Consider the following 22,334-nt stretch of genomic DNA (forward strand, 5'->3'; position numbering starts at 1 on the left):
TGTTAAGATTTCAAATGATTATTTCTAAATGCTATAAGACAGCCAAGCATCACCAGGCAACTCTTTGGTCCTCGATTCACTAGATTCCTCGATAACTTCATCCGCCCAGGGCTGGCTCTGCAATAACACAGCGTGATCTAAATGTAACAACAATAATCAAAGTGAAACGATGCTTCTGCACCAAAATCATTGTTCTCTTATTGACAGAAAAAAAAATCCTGCAGAGAGAAACAAACAAAGAAGCTTTATACCAGTTGTGCAACACTGCGGGACTGGTGAAATCATGCACTTTCAACAAAAAGAGGTGGTAAAGGTATAACTGGAAAGCTGAGGGAAGTGGAACATTTAGTCATCCTTAGTTTCTGTTTGAACATTCGAGTTTATAAAAACGCTGTGTAGCTTGTTGTAAGTGTATGACTTTTTTTTTTTTTTTTGGTGAATTACACCCACACAAAACGCTTTAGGGAACAGCATTCCCAAAAGCTGAAAGATGACACCTCTATTGAGGAGGAATGCCGGGAGATGTCTGTTTTGTCACTGGGGTGAATCAAAGCAGCACGGCTTCCCGTTAATGCCGTTTCTCATAATAAGCCAGATTTCTTGTTGTCTCTCTGGCTGCTTTTCTACCACTTTTCTCCTGTAATTTATTTTGTGAACTTATTTTTACCCCAGAGACAGAAGAAGGTACTGTCTCACACAAATATTGGGAATTACACACACACACACACACACACACACACACACACACACACGCACACACAAAGTGGCCCTGCCTGTCATGTGACGCAAACCTTGTGATGGTTGATGTTGTTATAGGAGACACATTCCTGCAGGATTTGGAGGGGGGGGGGATCTTAGGTGTGACTGGGAGCATTTGTGAAGAGCCTGAGCGCTTTAAATGAAATCCGCCGTGCACCGTCCGTCAGCAGGTCTCACTCTGACTCACGGCGCAGGGTAACTTCACACCACCGGCCCCGGTCCACATCCCATTTTAGCCGTTTTTTCGTCCTTGTTGGGTCATCTGCTAAAAATGCGGTTTGCACGGTCAAGTGGCGCCTGCAGCCTCGCTGGCGATGAAGGACACCGAGTTCCCATCAGACGCTTCCACCATGTGCATTTAATCACAGATGTCATCCAAACCTCCGGGGAGTCGCTCCATTTTTTTTTTTTTTTTACTTCAATACAACATGAAGAATATTAATTACATGAAATACATGAAAGAAACTCATCATTTTTTTTGTGATCGGTGTTGAATTCGTTATGAGGTCTAAAGCAAGGCAACCTTTCCCACTGTCCATCACGGTTTAGAAACACAGGAATTTCAGATGAACAAACCAGGATGAAAAGAAAGTGACACTGAATCTGAAATGGAGCAGAGGCGACCGGTTCAGAAAACGCAGGCGTAACACTCATCTTCCTGGCTGAACTCATTCTTTAAGCTTCATTTTTATCTCCCTTAAGCTGACAGAAAGCTCAGGCACGTGGCTGACCAGTGGATTCACTCAGAGCTTGCACTGGGCCGTAGTTTCTCCGAGAAAAAGTCACGAAAATCGATGTGTCATCTGCAGTTATGATAATGCACATAGCTTTTATATAAAAACTGAGCCAGTGAAATCAGATCTGGGCATTACACTTCCCAGTGTTATGAATACCTCTGCTTCTCCACTGAAGTCAATGATGAATAAGGAATCAAATTTAAAAAAGTGTCATTTCATGATGTATGCAGTGCTTGCTTCATGTATTAAAGGTGTCGGCTTCATTCAGCCTATGAGGTTCATGCTTGTCACCTTGGCTACAGCGAACAGATTCACTATTTTTACTCGGTAAATTGTGGGCTTTAGTCAGCAGAGTAGGAATAATGCTGGAATGTGGAATCTTTATCGAGAATTGGACATCAAAGTGCTCATTTAGTGAACTGAGCGGTGAAGCTGTATGCTTACTTTGTGGAGAACAGATTGGTGTGCTCATGGATTAAATGAAACATACTGAGAAGGTTTGATGCAGCATTGCAGTAAACAGCTTAAATAAAAGAAAAAAGGAGGAAAAAAAAAAGAAATTCAATTTATATCCTGACATGAACAATGCAAATCCATGTCTTAATTGAAATGTGATAATTGTATTGGGAGGTTTCCTATGTACTGCATGCATCTGTTTTTGGCAGCTATAGCTGGTTTATAAAAATAAAGGTACACATTAAAAGGAGAGGTATCGTTTCAAAGCGCCTCACCAGGGGAACATGGCGTTGGATGAAAGAGCATGAATTTCACACAGCTTCACATCCGTACAGTTCTAATACCGATTAACATTTCGAAGCTCCGGCTGTATCATAATCTGCAGTCTATGTTGGATCCTTCCACCTGGTCTCCATAGAAACATCGATTCCCGACAAAGAAGTCTTACACTTCACCAATTTTCTTGTGTAGTGTGATACCTGCTGGAACACCATCTTTCTGCTTCAATCATTCATAATTCATTGATTATTGAAACAGGCCCACAGCATGATTCTCACACATCATCAGCGTTTCACCAAATAATTCATGTCGGGGGGGGGGCTCCAGGAAGCAAGACCTCAGGCTTCAGATGTGCTGAATGAAGATTCTGCGTTGTCACTGGGGAATAAAACTTTTGACATTGTAAAATGAAAGGGATGTAGTTTAAATTTTGCAATACCTTATAGAAATTATTCATTTGTGAATAAAAAAAAAAAAAACAGTTACCAAGTCAGTCACAGTGAGAGAGATCACTAATGAAAACTACACACATGTCATGACTCAGTATTCTTTCTCAGGTTTCAGCTCAAATCTGCAGTTCAAGTGAGAAAGTGATTCGATGTATTTGACAAACACAAATGAAAACATTCAGTGAACAAAATAAACTTTTTCAAAATATCTCGTTTCATATTGGGAAATTGACATGCTCATGGCAAAAAGATAATTAGATCAAAAATAATGATATAACAGTTGATTTAGGCATCATTTGGATCGTGTATGACAGTTGAAGGCTGCTTTTTTTTAATGAAAATATAGTTAAGTTTTGAATAGCACAAGTAATCAGCAGCAGGACAAGTGAAAGAAAATGAAAAGCATGAATGACTGGAAATGACTGACTGTGTCGATCATGCATCAGCATGTTCTCCATGGTCGTCTCCACCATCACTGAAACACAGTCATTTATCCATCCTGTAATGCTTGGCCCAACTTAGGCTCCCAGGCTGCGGGAGCCAATCCCAGCAGGCGGCAGATTGAACCTGGACAGGTCATAACCATCCATCCATCTGACTTCTGGACTTTATTTCTCTGTTTAGGAATGCAAGGGGCCAGAGCCAATCCCTGTTACAAAGGGAAAAGACTACACCCTGGACTCATCGAGGGCCAGTCTACCAAAGGGCACATCACATTCACACAAAGGGAGAACTTAAGAGCCACAAACCATCCAGTGTTTGTGGACTGTGGTAGAACACGGACACAGGGAATATCCAAACTCCTTGAAGAAAGGCTCCCTTTCCAGCTACACTGCTTTGCTGGTTTATGCCGTTTCATTCTAAAGCGTTAATGAGCTGACAAATGGTGACACATTCACTATAATTACAGTCATAATTTACAAATAAAGGCTCATTAAATGTTTCAAAACATTTTTTGCCAACTCAATTCTTCGAGACTATGAAGGAAAATGCAGTGTCATCTTTAGACCAATGGTGATTAAATGTAGGTATAGTGTTGTAGGGAGCACACCTGGGCTGGACATGAGTTCAGGCGGATACTCCACGAGCCGCTCAGCCTGTCAGTCTCGCGCAGCCCCCGCCCCGCCGCCCCGCTAACGGGAACTCCCCCTAACTTCCCCGGTTCTCCTCTCTAATATGCTCATTCTCTCCGTGAGCTGTCACACATACACACACACAGTCACACACGCAGTCTCTCACACACACACACACACAAACACTCATTTATCCTCCGTTCCGCACGTTCTCGCACACGGAGCCGCCGCCGCCGCCGCCGCGCGCTGGACCAGACCCTCCGGTGACTCTCTCCGCTCTTCCCCCGGCTACACGGGATCGTGTGTTCGGTTCCGCAGACTGCGACGAGCCTCGTCGTGACAAGAGTTTGGAGACGGCTGGAGGAGCAGGAGGAGCAGGGGGGGTGAGGAGGAGCAGGGGGAACAGCAGCAGGAGGAACAGCAGCAGGAGCGGGAGGTAAGACGATGGTGTCAAAACGACTGTTTAAACTTTACCCCGCATCTCACCGCGGCGCGGACGCCGCCTGTGGCGTCTTGTTATTATTAATTTAATAACTGGGGCGGTATTTATTGTTAAGTATTTGTATTTGCGCGCGCGTAAACGGTGCGTGCGTACGCGCGCTCGTGCCTCTCTCACAGCGGTGGGATCCTCCAGTGGTGAGGAAGGAAGTTTGGGGATGGGGGGGCGAGAGATACAGCCCGAGTTCATCCCTGTGGGTCCATAGAGAGCTCAGACCATCACTTTACCAACATCTACTCTTCTAATTATTCTATTTATCTGTTATATTATTGTTTGCAAACCACTGTCCTGTCTTGAAGTGTACGAGGATATATTGTTTGCACGAGTGGATTCATGTTGTTAGTAATAAGTAATAAGTAATTGTTTTAAATCAACTTTCAGCCTCAATTCTGTTTTGAAAATACCACCTGATGTTTACATACACACGTGTTGCTTGCACTTTTATCTCTACTGTTTGTCCCTTGTGTGTGCATGTCCTTCAACCCACTAATTATGCGTGTGTGTGTGTGTGTGTGTGTGTGTGTGTGTGTGTGTGTGTGTGTGTGTGTGTGCGCGCGCGCGCGCGCCCGAGTGGTGATATCCTGTCAGATCCTGTGAGGTGGGGGTCAGTCACAGGGTCTCCCCTCTGGAATTCTCCTAGAATAGATGAGACACACACACACACACACACACACACACACACACACACACACACACACACACACACACACACAGACACACACACACACACTGAGAGACATCTTCAGCCAGTTTAAAGTCTGCTGCTTATTACCTTGATATTCGGTGTATTTCAAGGCTCCACTGAAGAGACGCGCCTCAGTGAGGAAGTGTTCTCAGCTCAGAGCGCTCCTGTCTCCTTGATGTTGACACTCGGAGATTTGTCCCTCACTTGCATCAGTTTCATCATTTTTATTTCAGTGCAGTGCTGTGCACTTTGATTCGTCCCTATGTTTGCATTTGGGTCCACATTTGTTCTTGTCTTTGGATTAACTGCTCGAATGTGTTTGTGGAAATCCAAATTGAAGGTTTTTTTTTTAAGTTGAAAACATTAACTGTTGCAGAAACGTAATTATTGTTCATGTGCCTTTCTCAGATTATGTTCTAGAGATGAGAGTTGTTTTTTCCCACTTGATGGCAAACCATCCGCCCTTCAAATAGATGCAGAGACGTATCCCTAAAGCACATAACAGCAACGAGGATTTGCCAAATACTGTTTCTCCTGCCTTGTGTTTTTTTTTTCTTTAATAGTGAAGCTGGATAGAAATAAGTCAAAGAGAAGCACAACTACCAATTCTCTCTTGTTGCTCACTGGCCGGCTCAGTGCATATGTTTGTAAGATGATGGATGCATTTGTGTGTGTTTGTAAGTGTGTGTGTGTGTGTGCATGAGAGAGAGAGAGAGAGAGAGAGAGAGAGAGAGAGAGAAAGAAAGAAAGAGGGGATCTTGTCTGCTGTAACCTGAACCCAGCTGGACACACTAACTCTTGAAAGGCCACAAAGACTGATCTGCATGAACTGTGGGGAATGTGGAAGTTTGTGTGTGTGTGTATGTGCGTGCACGTGCATGTGCGTTCATGTGCGCGTATGCACCATGTCACCAACCACAGACCCACTTAGCCAGTGCCCACACACTCACCGCCGCTATTAGGCTCGTCAAGCACAGATAGACTTTCCAGTAACGCTTTAGCAGTTGTGATATGAAGGAATTCGATCAAGATTAGCTTATATCAAAATGTCCCAAACTTTAGCTCGTAGCTTCTCAAACATGAGGATTTTCTACTTTTTTGAGATGAATCACATCTAAAGGATTATAAATGTTTGTCAGACTTTAATAATCTAATTGGTTTATTAAGATTCTTCAGATTAACAGATCTGGACTTCTGCAAGTTTGTTATAATGTTGGAATATTGACACTGCAACGTGTCTGCATAACTCGCATTGGAAAAACTCCTTCTGACCTCCTGCGACTAATTAAAGATAAATCAAATGCATATATCAGATAGGATCCATTGTATGCCTGGTGCTTTCTCTGCTCCACTAATTAAATGCCATCCATCCAATTTCTATACATACTTTATCCATAGTGTGGCCGCAGGGCCCCAGAGTCTGTCTCTGCCTACGTTATTTGAAAAGGCTGCTAACAAAGAGAGACAGATGAATACTCACCCACACATTTAATTGAAAAAAAAAAAATTAGAATAATGAGAAGTCGTCCATCCATCTTCTGTATCACTTCATCCAACTCAGGGGTGCTGCAGTCCAAACTGATGATAGACGAACTGGACTGGCCATCAGTCCATCTCAGTTCAAACCCAGGGAGACAGACGGCCGCGTGCACAGGGAGAATATGCAAACTCTACAGCGAGCAGGTGGGAGTAGGAGGGGAAAAAAGAAAAAAAGCTCTTGATATTGTGATTTCGAGGGAACTAAAAGAAACGTGCATGTTGGACTCCTCGTCACGGCTCAACCGAACAAAGCTTTCCTGGTGTGAAACATGATGTTCAAATAGCTCGGGGCCCGACATCTCTGCCGTGTGTGTAAGCTTATCCAAGAGCCTCAACCCACAGGGGGGAAATTAGTAAATTCACACTCTAGCAGCGAGAGAGGAAATCCACACAGTTTGCATCCTCCTCCCATCATCTATCAGCGGCAGCTGCAGTTTCCCCGCTTCCCATCATTATCTCAGACATTTTTTTTCTCCTAAAACATAGATGACAGTAGGAAGAACTTCTTTTTGATCTGTTTGAAAAGAGCCGCTCACATCAGCTTGATCGTCTTAAATGAACTGCGGGCCTCTTCTTCCACTTCGTCATTCATTACTCTTTATCAACAGTCCTAAATTTCCCTTTCCACATCCTTTTCCTTTTGAATACACATTGCAGAAAAAAAAAAAAAGTTTTGATTGTAACTTCTGGACAAGTTTACTGATTATCTGCTTCCTCGCTTCTTGAATAGACAGTTGGTGGGTGTAGCGGTGGGCGGCAGTCGATGTCTGTTTTGGAGCTGTATTTATGTAAGCGACGGTTTCCCACCGTTCCCTCGCAGATGCGCGTCTTTTCACAGGTGCTTGTTGTTCCCGGCTTTGTGTGCGTGCTTCTTTGTGTGTGTGTAAATGCGTGCGTGTCGTTGGGCGTGACCTCGCGTGTGATATTAATCCGGGGTTTTATCTATTTCTCACATAAGTGTGGAAGGACAGTAAGTGCCTAGCAACGATATCCAAATGGAGCCCATTTGGGAGTGTCCTGATGTAATGGAGTAATGTCTGTGGTTTCGGCGGTTCGGTGCAGACAGATGCAGGTTGGATTAGTGGGCTGAATCACAAACTGCAGACTCAGAACGTCCCGTTTCATTCTTGTTCATGTCACCTCTATTTATATCTGTTTCAGAGATTAAATACCACATTTCTTGTTGCCAAGGCAAACGTAACAAAACAGCAGATTACATTTTGATTCAGATCTTCTGTGAGAAAATATTCTTGTTTTTGGATATTCGATTGCAAAATGAGGAGGGAGCGGTCCAGAAGTCCTACTACAGTACTGAGATCTATTTTTTATTTTTATTTTATTGGATGCCAGATGCCACTCTGTACCTAAAAGGGAGATTTCCTCTTTATTTTACCAGTTCTTTCTTTCCTGGGACCTGTTTGTATGAGGATGGATGGTGTGTTTTTTAACCTACATTCCTCTCTCTTCTTTTGTGTGTGTTTTCATGCCAATCCGTGGATGCATTCAAGCCTCTTCAAAGCAGGATTTGTCGCTGGGTGTGCGAAACTTACTTTTGGACTACTACTACCACTACTACTGTCCTACGCAGCTTTAGATGTGAAACTTCAAAAGTCTAACAGCATAACCAAGATGTCTAGTAGGATTTTACTGAATTTTCCTTTGGCGAAAGCACATTTATGTCAATGGAAAATGTTGATGTTTACAACCGATTGTCATTTGTTCTTACATTTCTCCCTAAGTTTCCTTAATGATGGTGAATTTAAATAATGAAATGCTGGACTCATGTGAGAGGAGATACCTTCATCTAAGTCTGTAGCTGAGTGGGTTTTTTTTTGGATTCATAAATTCAGCAAAATGAACATTTTAGCAGTGCAAATCTTTAGCCAGTTCAATATTTATTGAGCGACTTCTGAAAATAAAGCCATTAGCAAGCAGCTTCTCAACTCCAAACACTTTGTGCTTGATCGATCAAGTAGGAACAGGAAAAAATACTTTATTTAGATTCACCAGTTCGACACATGCAGAGTTCTCGTGAAGCCCCACCAGCACAGACATGCAGGAAAATAGACAAAAGGAGTGTAGTGGATCGAACAAGAGTTACATAACGGAGGTAGAAAGTAGGTTTGAACTAACAGAGACAAACATCTCCGGAGTTAAGTCAGGATGACACTCTGATGCATGTCTGACTCTCACACTGCCACTTTGTATGAAAGAGAGTTTGTGTGTGTTGACAGAAGGTGATGCACATGAAGCGAGGAAGCATCCAGCGGCATACACAGTTTTAATTAGGTTTCATTTTTGGATTACTTTCATGCGAAATTATGTGTTACATCATGCCCACACCCTAACGTGGTGTTTGTGTCTGGGCCGTGTGTCTGGATCTGTGTGTGTGTGTGTGTGTGTGTGTGTGTTGCTGTATGGGTGTGGTGAGTCTGTAATCAAGCCAGCATTAAAGCGTGTACCAGGACATCGGCTGCTGTCGGACTTTTCACATTTGTGCCCTCTAATTGATGCAGAGTGTGGTTTATGTATCTCCCTGTACCCACATGTGTTTGCCTGCCTCGATTTCTCCAACGCAGAAGCACGCACACACACACACACACACACACACACACACACACACACACACACACACACACACACACACACACACACACCACTTCGAAGTTGTGAGTTACTCATCACAGCAGCACAAGGCACCATTGTGTTGAGCTTCTTCATGGACCTTTTAGTGGCACAGTCCTTCACATTTCCCAGCAGTGTGTGTGTGTGTGTGTGTGTGTGTGTGTGTGTGTGTGTGTGTGTGTGTGCGCATTTGTAGGTGGGTGGTCTTCTCATATTGCATGTAACACTCCCGGCTGCTAAAAATGAAGACGTGACAGGGAAAGTGTGAGTGTGTTAGTGAGAAGTGGATGTGTGTGTGTGTGTGTGTGTGTGTGTGTGTGTGTGTGTGTGTGTCTTGGGAGACAAGGTTTGGGTTGGGGGGGTTGCACATGGAGCAGCATCTCAATAAGCCGAGGTTACACACTCCTGGCTGGTTATCGCAGCCATCAGGTAACCTTCGCGTCTGCGTGTCTCATTCTGCAGTCTGGAAGGTATTACACTCGATACGGCGTTTCCAAGCAGCTTCCTTGAATGGAGTTTTGTTTTCGGGAGGCAGACGGTGTACGATCTTCTTATCATCTCTCTGATATTTTGAAAACGAGCTCCCCGGCTGGATGAGAATCCACGTTCAAAAGAAGCGAGGGAAAGGCTTCAAAGTTAACCAGCTCTCGCCGCGGGGGAGAAGGCCGGATCAGGTCGGCTGCTGGGTAGACTGTGGTAGGACCCTGTAGAGGAGGGGATCAGAGGCAAAACTGATGTGATTATCTTTTCATATCTTTGACGTTGATGTGTTCAGTCATTAGCAAAACTTTCTGAAACGTATTGTGGATTAATCAGTTCATTGAATATCTAGTAACAGCTACTCTTTTCACTGTTGTTGCTGCTTAGTTTTCTTCAATATTTTACGCCTTCTATTTTAAAATTTGTAAGATTCTTGATGAGGAGAATAGTCTAGTATAAACTCAAAAGTTTCTGCAATTCCTTAAAAAAATGAATATTTTGACGTACAGCATTTTTGATGTAAATGATCTAAAATTATTGAGAAATAAACTGAAAATATTAATGTTTATATGCAATAAATATGAAAACTTTCACTGTTAAACTGGTTGTTTCTTGGTTGGACCTATCTAAGTGATGAACTTGCTAAGTGTGAGTAATATTTAACAAACCTGAGGTCATATGTAACAGTTGTCTTTCACTATCAAGTTTTATTGGCTACAACAATGTTCTGAATTTAACATAGGCTAAAGATAAAGGAGAACAATCATGTCTGATGCACGCTGTTGTCAAAATAAAAGGCCAAACAGAGGACTCAGAAAATCGAAAGCCCCAGTGTCGGAATAGAAACGGCCCCACAATGGGGCGATTCATACATGAGTGAGTGGGAGGTGGACTGTGCCCAGTGGCCACTCCTCACTACCTTTAGCCTGTCGGAGAGCCACCCTGGGAAAAAGGAAGTGAGGAAGAATTAAAAGAGAAAAGGAGGAGGAAGAGTGAAGATTAGTGAGACAGGGATGAAGAGCCAGACACTTTGATTCACAGATCTCCCATCATCCCTCTGCTGCTCATTGACTGGCTCCATTGTGGTTGTGTTGAAGCGTGCTGATTGGCTCGTTGGGTCTGAATGTCACTGTTTCTCGTCCTTAGACGCTGGAATTTGTGTGTGTGTGTGTGTGTGTTTGTGTGCAATGAGTTAATAGCTTTCCATTGAGCGGCTGATTGTGCGGCGTTGTCCACACTGGCTCCCTTTGTCCAAACTCTCACACATACACACATGTATGCACACATCTGAAGCCGCACCAGGCATTCCTCCGCTGGCAGGGCACTTGCCAAAAGAGAAAGAAATAGGGGAAGAAAGGAAAAAGGGAGCGCGAGAAAGAAAGGACTAGCAGCACCATTCATAGTCATGGCAGTGTGGTTCTTTTTGGCCCATGAATGGGTCTGAGTCTAAAAATATTTTATTGCAGCTTTTTATGCATGGTTGTACTCCTCCTGCTCTTTTCATTACCTCCGTCGTCTATGGCATTCTCTCACGAGGGAAGAAAAGATCCTTCAGACGCGTTTAACTGCATTTCTGAGTGTACGGCTGCAGTTGCTGAAGGTGCAGACGCGTGCCAACTGGGTGAAAACGACTGGAAAACCAGGAGCCAGGACATCAGAAGGAGAAGGACCACTTTCAAGAAAGGTCATGAGACTAATCTGAACCGGTGCCATCATCGGTATACACTCTGCGCCTCCTGCCAGCCGGGCGGCTAGATGTCCCGCCGTACCCTGAGCTGTATACCAGGCGGAGGCCGCCTGAGTGACAGAGGCAAGCGGGCGCTTTTTATTGGTCGGTGTGGGTAGACCATGCGTCTCACTGCTGCCCGCAGACGGAGAACGATGGGAGGGAAAAAAAAATCTGATGAATTGAGATATAAAGCAGCGTAGGAACGAAGATTACGAGAAAGGTTGATGATCTTCGGGCGAAAGAAAAGCAGAAATGCAGATGAATGACTTGAATTCGCTTCACCACAGACGTGGGTTCAGTGCGACCGGGGAACTGGAGCGAGAGTCTCAGGGTGGAGGAAAAGTTTTGTAAGTGCATTAACATGTTTGTCAGAAGAGGAAGGAAAAGAAAAAAAAAAAAGAGGAGGAGAAGCAGTAACCTCTTTCTGGGTGGGGGGCAGGGGGGGGAGAAATGACCCATTTGCACCAGTGTGCCCTCTTGTTTTCCCTCTCTGATTTTATTCCAAATCCATTCAAGAAGCTTTATTGGCAAGAGAGAATCGCTGCGACATTGCCAGGGCTTAAGTGCGTCCCTAACCGTTTCTGCTTGGACGGAGGCGGAAGTAGGTTGGTGGTGAGAGCGGAATGACAGCCTTTATCTCGGTCAGTAAACACAAGCCGAGGGGGTCCCTGCATTGTTTACACTGTGACTTTAACTCCCCTCTCTCATCTGTACACAATCACAGGACACTGTAGCACAGTGAGGAGACGCACGCTGTATTTATGGACACGTAGGCCCGCGATGCTCGGGCAGGAACAAGGTCACGCGCGCGCACACATTTTCAGGCTGCGGTCGGATGGAGCGGCGGTGTGTGTTATTTGTCCGCGTGTGCGGTGGACTGTTGGCAGGCAGTTAAACGGTGAACCGGTCGGATCCCTGCACACTGGAGCTTCCCTCCTGCCTGCCAGTCTGACCACCGGTGGCTGTGTGTGCGAGGCCGGAGCTGTTCCACAGCTCCCAGGAATTTAGTGTAGCTGAATAGGAATATGCCACCAAACCATCCATCCATCCATCGTGTTACATTGTAAATATTGTCAGTGAAGCGTGCGTCCCGTAGGTTTCCCCCATGTGAAGCGTATCGTGGTCAACCGCTGAAAACATCAGATCATCTTGAATGTTTAATGAAAAAACAAACCAACTAACTTGCTTAGTGAGCAAATTTGCTCCAAATTACCACCATAGCATTAACAATACACAGAATACATTTGAAATTAAACCACTTTTAGTATCTCTGTGTCGTATTTACAATTTTCTGATGTCACACTTTTGAAATAAGTTTTCCAGAAAATCGCGTACGACTGCCTGCCTGTAGGAAACTTACAACTTTTTTGAATGTAGTCATTTAGTTTTAAAGCTTGGTTGCAAAAAGTCCAGTATTTTGCATTCCAAAGAACAGACTCTTGATTTAATCACATGCAGGAAATCAAGCTAGTTCATTTATTTCCTCCTGCTTTTGTTTTTCTTTTACACGAGAAAAACTGATCAGTCATCTGAAACATTTATTCTAAGACACGGTCTGCAGATGTTCTTCATGTCTAAAAAAACTGGTGGATTTGAAATTTAAGAAACTGTGAAAACCCATAAACAGCAAGTCTAATTTATAAAGTTACATTTTTAAAATGTTTTTAATACATTCCTAGCGTAGAGCAGTGCTTTTGGTCCACTAATTCCAAACAACTCAATGAACCAACACTTTTTTTTTCATTTTTTTTCCCAAATGTTTTCTTTTTCTTCAGTTTTGTTTATATTGACTGTATGAGAAGACATTTCTCATGCAGCGTTTCTAATTTTCCAGGAGTGTAAACACTGTAGATATGTTTATTTAGTCTGTATTTAGTTCATGAGAATCTTCATTTTTTTTCCTTCCTGCTGACATTCTTTCGCTCAGACAGTTTTTTTTCAGTTTCACAGCTCGACACCTGCTGTTAAATAGTGTTTCAGGGAGAGCTACGTATACTAATAATCCTCCAAGTGCTTCCAATTTACAATCAAATGGGATTCCTCTTGGAGCACAGCGGGTTTGGATAGTTAACAGACAACATGCAGCAGCTGAGGCGTCTTATTTTAACTATCAACGGAAAAAAAGTCCAGATTGCTGTATGTGAGAGATGCCCAGCTGACTTTGTGTGGCGTTTGCATGTTCCTGCTCTAAAAGCATTTATAAATCCAAATAAAATCATTCCCTGTGTGAACCACCGTGTTTTGCAAAAGGCTCTTTTCATTCCTTTATTTCTCTCATTCTTTGCAGTCTTCTCTTTGGAAAACATCCTCTGTGTCCTCTGCATAACCACTGGCTCCAGTCCAAATCATCCATCTCCCTCCATGAAAGCTTGTAATAATTTGGGCTTGACTGATCACGTCTGTATTACAGTGTATTACACAGTGTATCATCTTTGTTACCTACGGCACATTATTTCTGTATTTACGAGGTCTGCAGCAGTGCAACAGGGCAAATTGAGGGTTGTAACTTGGGTTCAACGTTATGTAAGATACGTAGCTTGAATGCTAATTTGCAAACGATTCCCCATTGGTTCATTTTTGTGGGCTGGAGTTTTTTTTTTTGTTTCAGTATTGGTAGTTGAGGCTGTTGCTGTGGGGCTCACAACCAGAAGGCTGTTGGTTGGAGAAAGGCTGGGAAAGATTTGGTGAGAAGAATAAATATTCATGAAATAAACAGGTCAAGTTGCCCTTGAGTGATAGGTTGAGCTTGGAAGATTCGAGCAGAGCTGGTGTTCTGCCAGCAGCGGGGGCCGTCTGTGAAGCAGGACTTCACCAGAAGCAAGAGAGATAGTTTCACATGTTTATTTATTTGATTTTTTTTTTTTTTTTCCTCAGAATAAAAATGGCGCGTTCTCCACAGATTTTTGAGGACACAGAATGTGCACCTCTTCCTTTAAGGCGATTTTCCTTCTGTGTGTGTGCGTGAGAGAGAGAGAGAGAGAGAGACCATGTGTGGCATCTGTATGACATACGATCACTTCCTATGATTGTCGATGCTGCATCCTTGCGGTTTCCATGGTTACAGACAGTGCGGCATCGCCGCTGTGAGGCAGACATGCACAGACACCAGACAGATGAGAGGAACTTCAACTGGTAGTTAGAGCCGCGTCGTGCTGTGAGCTGAGACCCAAGAAATCCTCAAACGAGCCTTTTTTTTCCGCCTCCAACGCGGTGGAGAAGCGTCAGGGACATTTTTCTTTACTTCCCAAGGCTGCAATCTCAGTACGATCCCACCAATTGTGTTGAACAGCGAATTCAATTACACTATGTAGGTTTTGCTTGACCAGTCTTGTTGTTACCCTCTAATGTGCGGGAGGCTGGAGTGTTCCTGGAGTGTGTTTGAAACGGGCCCATAAATCTTACACCTGCTGCTTTTCGCATGTGAAAGAATACTTTGCGGTGATCTTTGCCATCTCTTTGTTCTTTGATTGATTGAAGCTGTAACTTTGACTCGCAGGCGATATTTACTGACAGTAGAAGACAATATCAGCCCTTTTTTTTTTTCCACCCTGTTTTTCGACGCAGATGTTATTTTTCTTAGCATCCAGGAAGTCTGTTTATTCACTTAAGTCCAGCTGTTGTGAGATGTTTTGCATTATTTTATGGCAGTTTGATAGTTTTAATAAAACCCCCTTGACTGTGTGGAACTTCTCAGTCACATTGTTTTGTGCTATTTTTCTTTTGCAAAATCAGAATCAAGCATTTCGTCAAAGGAGAGATGTTTCTAGCTGTTTCTTGTGCCGCCCCTTTCTTCTTTTCCATCCTCTCGGTCTTTTGTGTTTCCATCATCTATCTTCTTATCTGTTCAGACAGCCCTGACAGCACTTGCCCCCTTTTCCTCCTCCCCACATATCTTCTTCCCCCGTCTTCTCATCTGTCCAGGTAGAATCCCTCCGAGGGAGGAAAACACCAGAAATGTGGAAATCGCTGCCTCTGGTCTGAGGATTTGTATTTGCATTTGTACCATATTTGTGCAGGAACCGCCTCACTTTGGAGTTTTAATGATAGTATTTATGTGAGCTCTCAGTGATATTCAGTTTTTTTTTTTTCTTCTTCTGTTTTTCTTTTCCATTTCAGTGTGTTTTTGAGTGTGTGTGTCAGTGCCCCATGCCTGGGAGAGCTAAGATGTGGTAGTTTGATATCATTGGCGTTCTTTCATCGGTGAGGTGATTCTCCTGCTATGTGTTTGAACTGCGGCGAATCAAAGACAGCTTGTCGTGCAGCTGCAGCCGGAGACGGATCACCTGCAGTCCGATCTGCCCTTTTCTTTTCCATCTTTCTTTCATTTTTGCCCACTTCATAGCTTCACAGGCTTCACATTCTTTTTCCCCTCCTTGATGTCCCGGCCATGATTTCAGTCGATGGAGAGTTTTCTCTGTTGCGTTCGGTACAATTAAACAGTCCGTACAGCGTGTTATCTGCCGAGTGCCAGCTGTATTAGGAAGGAAGACAATTTCGCATCTTCTTCCTCACAGTGTTTTATCTTCCTTAGCTGTGGAGGAGGGATCTTAACACAAACAGGAAACTTTGTACTGACAAAACTGCATCTTGGAACAAATCCACCGTGTTTGTCTGAGTTGCTGCTTGAAGCCTTTTATTATTTGTGTCTGCACTGTTTGAATGTGCTTTTGCACAGAAGGAGTACTGAAGATTACAAACCCAATTTCTTAAACTAAGACCACTAAACTAGAAAGATAAATATTAAGGATTTACTGAATGCCATGGTAACTGTGTTTTAATCTGTCATTTATTGGGTAAACCTGTTTTTTTATGGTTCACAAAGCTTAAAAAAATATCAACTAGTTGAAGCTTTTTCTTAGCCTTTTTTTTCCTGTATCTCCTCCTTTGCGTTCTTCTTCTTGTGTGTGCTGTTGCTCCTCCTCTCCCTCCGTCTTTGTTGATGTGTCTTTATTAATAGCCTTAAGCCTTCACTGTTGACATTCTTGGAAGTTTTGCTGCGCTCTTTTCTGAGTCTGTTTGATGTCCAAATTTGAAGTGACCCCTATTTTGATATAATCTGTTTACTTTCAAACTTTTTACTCACTCGTGGTTTTCCCTTTGAGAGAAAAATCGTGTTTTCTTTCCTTACAATGGCATTCTAAACTGATTTTGCAGTATTTGATTCTCATACCTCAATCAATGATTTTGTCTGCGCAAAAGACACAAGATGAAAAGCTCCTTATATATAATGATGTGGTGCATATTTGAACAATCTACAATTAGGATAATAACAATACCGTCCCATACTTTTCCAGTCTGCACTTTCTGATTGTGCCCTGATTAAAGACTGACTTTTGAAACGTTCATTTGAGAAACATCAAGCTCCATGTTGACAACACTGATGTGGCCTGGCGCGTGTAATTACACACTACTTTCTTCATGGTAACGTTATGATTAAACAGCGATTTACTGGTTTTTATTTGTAGCAACATTGTGTTGAGTTTCACAATAGAAAGCAACACAATCCAGAGACGGGCCGTGTCGGCTGCGAGCTCATGGGAACCAGAGTGGCTTTTAGCGTTCGGGTCCTCGGGGACGGCTGGGATTGTGTTGTTGTTGTTGATAAACTCACTCCCACAGTTTCAGTGCCAAAACACACACACATTTACACACAAACTTTTGCAAGCGATCAGCTTTGGCTCTCCTGTTCTCACATATCATTATTATTGATGAATAATGACATTAAAAAAGTCATAATATGGGCCTTGTGGAAACTTTAAAAATAGCGTTTCCATACTGAAAACGCCGAGACCGACGCGCCCTGCCCTGGCTTCATGTTTGCGTTCACATGCCCTGAAGTTCAGATACTGTGTGTTGAAGCACGTGTGCATATAAATGCACCCAAACACGTGGGTGCTGGAGGAGGGATGTGAATCTGTGCCGAGAAGCATTTAGATGAGAACCTTTGGCTTTTTCCTCCTACGTCTTCTGTCTGTATCTGTGTTTTTGCATTGTCATTCACGTTACATTGCAAATCTTTGGAATGAGCAGCTTCGTGTCACCTTATAGTTTATCTATTGATCATGCTTTTATGACATTACAGCATTCATAAAGGAATTCACCACAAAAACAATGCAATCCAGTCTGTCCTGTAGATTTTCTGTCGTCTCAATTGAGTGATTTAATACTTTTTTATATTCCAATGCTGCATTATTTTTTGAATATGAATTGAAGGCAGTTTTTGAAAAAGGCTTTGGCAGATACTCCTTTTCTGCAATTTAATCACCATGAATAACCCTGATCTCTACTTCGTTTGTCATTCTGTCAATATTTATTAATCTGCCATGTGTTTGTGTCTCACCAACTGATGTGTCCCGATACTCATTTCCACAATCTGGAGCAGACTCCACATTCATTTTTACGATGTTGTACGATAACACATATCCGTCTCGGAATCAGATGACACATTTTTTTGAGCATGTAGGTGGGAGAGGAGGTGAGGACAGGAGCTGCGCCTCAGGCAGTTCAGAGTGTGAAGAGAGAGTGAGAGAGGCAGGGATGGTGGCGAGGGAATGTGTCTGAGGTATCCATCATATGGGCTGAATCAGGAGAATGCAGGCTACTCTGGGCCTCAGGCGTCAGGGCTTGTATATATGTATATATAGGCCGTGCACCCCAGGAAGTCGGCGCTGCCCTCTACGTGCCCTCCACTTCCTCCACCTCCTATGGATGCAACGCACACAGAGCGTATTAATCTCTTGCTGGAGCCCCATCAAACTGTTTCTCTCATAAATCACGTCGTAATGGCTCACTCTTAAAGTTGTTTTTGCCCGTCTCTGTAAATCCAAAGACTTTTTGTGTGTCACGATGAAAAGGCTTGATGACAGATTGCAAATTATACGGAGAAGAAAGCAGAGCCACTCTCTAAACAAAAACCATTTATTGAGCTGAAGGGAAGACAAGCTCCACTCCTTTTTGTTGCCGTCTTACCTTCTCTCGTCCATGGAGTCATTACTGACTGTCTCTTCTCTCGCAGGTAATGCGAACATGCAGGGCGAGAAGTAGCTAAAGAGAGACGTGGAAGTCTGGAGGGTTTCATTTTTTAAAATGTCAAAGTACTTCTACTTTCCTCTGTCTCTCTAAGCATGATGGACTCCCTCATCTCCACTCTTTTAAGTTAAAATATCTCCTCTGCTAAAACCCAGAGTCTTAATCCCAAACAGCACTGTGTGTCAAAAAAAAAAAAAAAAAGAAGAGCAGAGAGTCGAGAGGATGGGAAGCTTTTAAAGACTCGAGCGAATGACTGATGCTTTGAAAATGAGCGAGTATTTCCCAGAAGAAGATAGAATTGCCGGACTTAACTTGACACAAAAGGCCCAAAGCTTTTTGAATAGATCATTATAACTCAAAGCTCCCCTTTTGACTTCATAATGGGGCTTTTCGGGAAGCTGCTGTTTAGTTGAAGACTGAGGGGTGGAGACAGAGCGAGGATCGAAGCCAGTTTCCCAGAGGTTTACTGACTCTGAACTTCAAAAGGCCGACACAGTCACACTGTAACTGCTGCTGCAGGAGCCAAATCCTCGGCGATCACACCTGTGTGTTTGGTGGGAAATACACCTCAGGACTGCAGGGGTGAGAAGTCCAGTAAAGCCAAATTGTGCACAACTCTGCAACAATGGGGTTTTGCTCTATAAACACTATTCCAGTGCAGCTCTTGTTTCCTCTGATGTGAACAGGCCTGGATGTTATGTGAGAAAGAGAGCACAGGTGCAACATATCCACCCATTCAGGTCTTCCTCCAGTCCTGAGGTCCGTTGCTTGATCCTCCATTTTACCGTATTTCTCATTGTTCTTCGGGTGTGCAGAATGGTAGTGTGTGTTCCTGGGGGAAGTGACTGATGTGCAAAGGCAATTAAAAACATCAACCAACTTGACATGTGTTCTGACTGCAACTCCTCAGATCGCTCCGAGAACATGCAAACTCCACACCGAATCCAGCAGAAAGCACAACATACAGACACAAACAAAATTAGCATTCTCTTAGCCTCACCACCTTATTTTTTTTTGACACTTCTCCATAAAATGACAGCTTGACACACCCTGAGCTGTGGAGGTTGATGACTCCTGCGGATTTCAAGCATCCAAATGTGATTTGAGTTTCAAACCTAATTAAACTCTTAATACTCACACTCTTTTCATCTGAGCACTTGCAGTTTGGTCTTTGAACTCGTGTGGGCCGTTTGTGTGGGATGCATCGACGTCTCTCGCAACTTTGCAAGTGTAGGTGTCAGTGTGTGTCGGCGTCTCTGCAATGCGCGGTGCGTATTGAGCGTGTGTGTGTGTGTGTGTGTGTGTGTGTGTGTGTGTGTGTGTGTGTGTGTTTGTGTGTAACAGCAAACAGATGTGAGACTTGGACATGGAGAACTTGGCAGTATCCTGATAGGATGACTGTGTGTCTGCCTTGCCCGTCGTCTGCCTGGAGCTCCTCAGCCCTGCCTGGAAAATTTAGAATCAGAGCTCCCATTGCCTGTTCGCGTTATACGGAAACATACACTCACATTTACATTTATAGCATTTACTGGCAGCTAATGGTGAGACGAGAGACCCGCACGTCTGCGTGACATAACATTTACTGCCATCTCAGTTTTTATGGGAATACACACACCGAAGCAATGCGATCCGAGCCAAAGAAACTTCCCCGCAGAACACGGCATGCTGTCATAACGGACGCACGAGGGATTCAGGACGGGTGATGACTTGACCTGGGTTTTGTTAGAGACCTCTCTGCGGCTGTGCGTGCGTGCGCGTGTGTGTTTCGTCACTCCAGATAAGGCAGAGCTAACAAGGCGTTAGCGCCGTTGCCCTGTCTTTGACCCGCCTTATGCAGCGGCCATATACTGCTCTGCAGGTCATTCTTCATATTGACTCACAGCAGTGATGATTATTTCCAGTCTATCTCAGTCTTTCAAGTTGGTCAAGTTCTTTTTTAGCTCGTTGAATCGATTTATAACGTGTCAGTGACACAGTGGCGAGAATAGCAGCAGAACTAGCCACCATAAAATGGTTTTAAACACTTGAACTTCTATATGTTGATATGAAGAATTGTTGCAAAGGGATCTAGTGGTTGTTATATCTATCTAGCCATCATGAATTTGATCTTGTCACATTTTGCACATTGATGATTGGGCTATACTTTTTATTACACGTTGTTGTTTGTACTGTTGGTGTGAGAATTTAAGTGCAATGTACCAAAGTGTGCTACAATATAGCACATAGTTGCAAAGTCTCACCTTAGCATTGAGAAATACAGTCGTGCTGCTGTAAATTTTTATGGTAGTAATTTAGCTAATCTGAATGCAGAGACGCAGTGAAATGGTAAACATGAAAAGCAGCTGCATCAACATGTAGCAGCAGCAGCCGAGACTGCTGAAGCTGGAGGAGTATCTCTAAAAAGCTCAAACTGTTTCATAAACACACCAACTAACTTTTGACCTTGTGTTGCTTATTTGCTGATCTGAAAAAAAAAAAAAGCAATCTCTGTCTTCACTCGGAGTCTGTGCTGTGTGATTGTTTGCAACCCAAACGAAGCACCGAGCTGAATATATTTCACTTATTTTGAACACAGTGAAATTTGAATACTGAACATAATTTACTTTCTCGATTAAAAAAAAATACTTCCACAGTGTTGCAGTGTGTAGTGCTTTTTCCTTAGAAAAAATACATTTATTTGAGTTAGGTTAATCGTATGACAAATTTTGCATGTTCTCCCTGTTTTGCTTTTTTTTTTGGGGGGGGGGGGGGCAGTCCAACATCCTGTAACATGCAAAAGCATGCATGTTATTTAATGTTATCAAGACACTTTTGTTTCACATCTCAAAATGATGGAAATGTTATGTTAAGTGCTCTTTATGGTGGAGTCGGTGTGAATTCTTGAACTGGTCACATGAATGATTGCTTCTTATTTCCCATGTTTATGAAAGACACGATTGACCAGAGTCTAATAAAACTGCTAAAACAAGCTGACGATTAGGCCGAGTGTTGTTCTTGAAGCTCTCGGGATTTGTTTACAGCCTTTTGGATGAATCAACATTGACTCCTCACAACTCGGCCTCAGATCCAGGTGTGTTACGATAATGAGCTTCCTCCTCAAGCTGATCTGAAGAGAGGTCTGCAGCACTGCATGTTGCGGACTTCTCTGAATGCACTTTGTTACTTAAAATTTAATGCGGTGGCACAACTTTCCTGTGCTTTTTGAGTGTTTCTGAAGTTAAAAACCAGGTCCATCAATTTTTCTCCTTCTCATTATATTTCCTTCTTCATGGCCCACAAAGCACTTCCTGTCCTCTTTTGTTGGAGACCCGACTCCTTTACTTCTTGGCCTAGAGTTTGTGACTTTACACGCTCTGTTACCAATGCTCCACTGACACTGGTCTATAATTGACATCAGTGTTGGCAGGCAGCGTGACTGTGTGTGTGTGTGTGAGTGTGTGACTTGCTGGACTATTGGTCAGTGTGTTAGTATGATAAACTGTGACAGTAGCCCGTGTGATGGTCCAGGCCCGCAGCCAGTTAGAGCCATAGTAACAGCAGAGTGTTCCCACTCCCCCTTTGAACTGCTGCTGTGCTGTTATAATGAGGGAATGTTCTTTTCGAGGCCGTGTGTGTGCGTGTCTTTTTGTGGCGTGGTGAGTCATACATGCTGTAGCCATTGTCTTTACACTGTTGACATGCGGCCCGATAACCGGAGGTCTTTGGTTGTTTTCTTCGGCCTCCGAGCGAGAGAAACCAACAGCAAGAAAAACGCAGGACTTTTTGAAAGTAAATATGAGCTCAAGTCGATGAGATACTTCTCTCGTATAAATGATTGTCTCATATGAGATCACCGCATTTGCTTGACTTCGTAAGCGTTAGCTTGTGAGACTGGGCTGCTTGTCAAGGAGTGTGGTGTGTGCATGGCAGTGTGTGTCTGTGTGTGTGTGATGACAGCACGGGCAGGTGGCCCTTCCCCCTTTTACTCAGCTCTCTGTTAAGTCCCGGTTTGACAT

General features: G+C 43.4%; 1 protein-coding gene across 1 annotated transcript in view; it reads left to right on the top strand.

Annotated features, from left to right (window-relative positions):
* The first annotated feature begins 3,886 nt into the window (after positions 1-3,886).
* The window catches only part of ppp2r3a (protein phosphatase 2, regulatory subunit B'', alpha), a 54,281-nt gene continuing 35,833 nt past the window's right edge, over positions 3,887-22,334 (top strand). The window contains exon 1 of the mRNA XM_030116619.1: positions 3,887-4,189. The gene's annotated coding sequence lies outside the window, so the exon portion shown is untranslated. The remainder of the gene's footprint in view (positions 4,190-22,334) is intronic.

Source organism: Salarias fasciatus, chromosome 19 (genome assembly GCF_902148845.1).
Source record: "Salarias fasciatus chromosome 19, fSalaFa1.1, whole genome shotgun sequence".
Lineage (NCBI taxonomy): Eukaryota > Metazoa > Chordata > Actinopteri > Blenniiformes > Blenniidae > Salarias > Salarias fasciatus.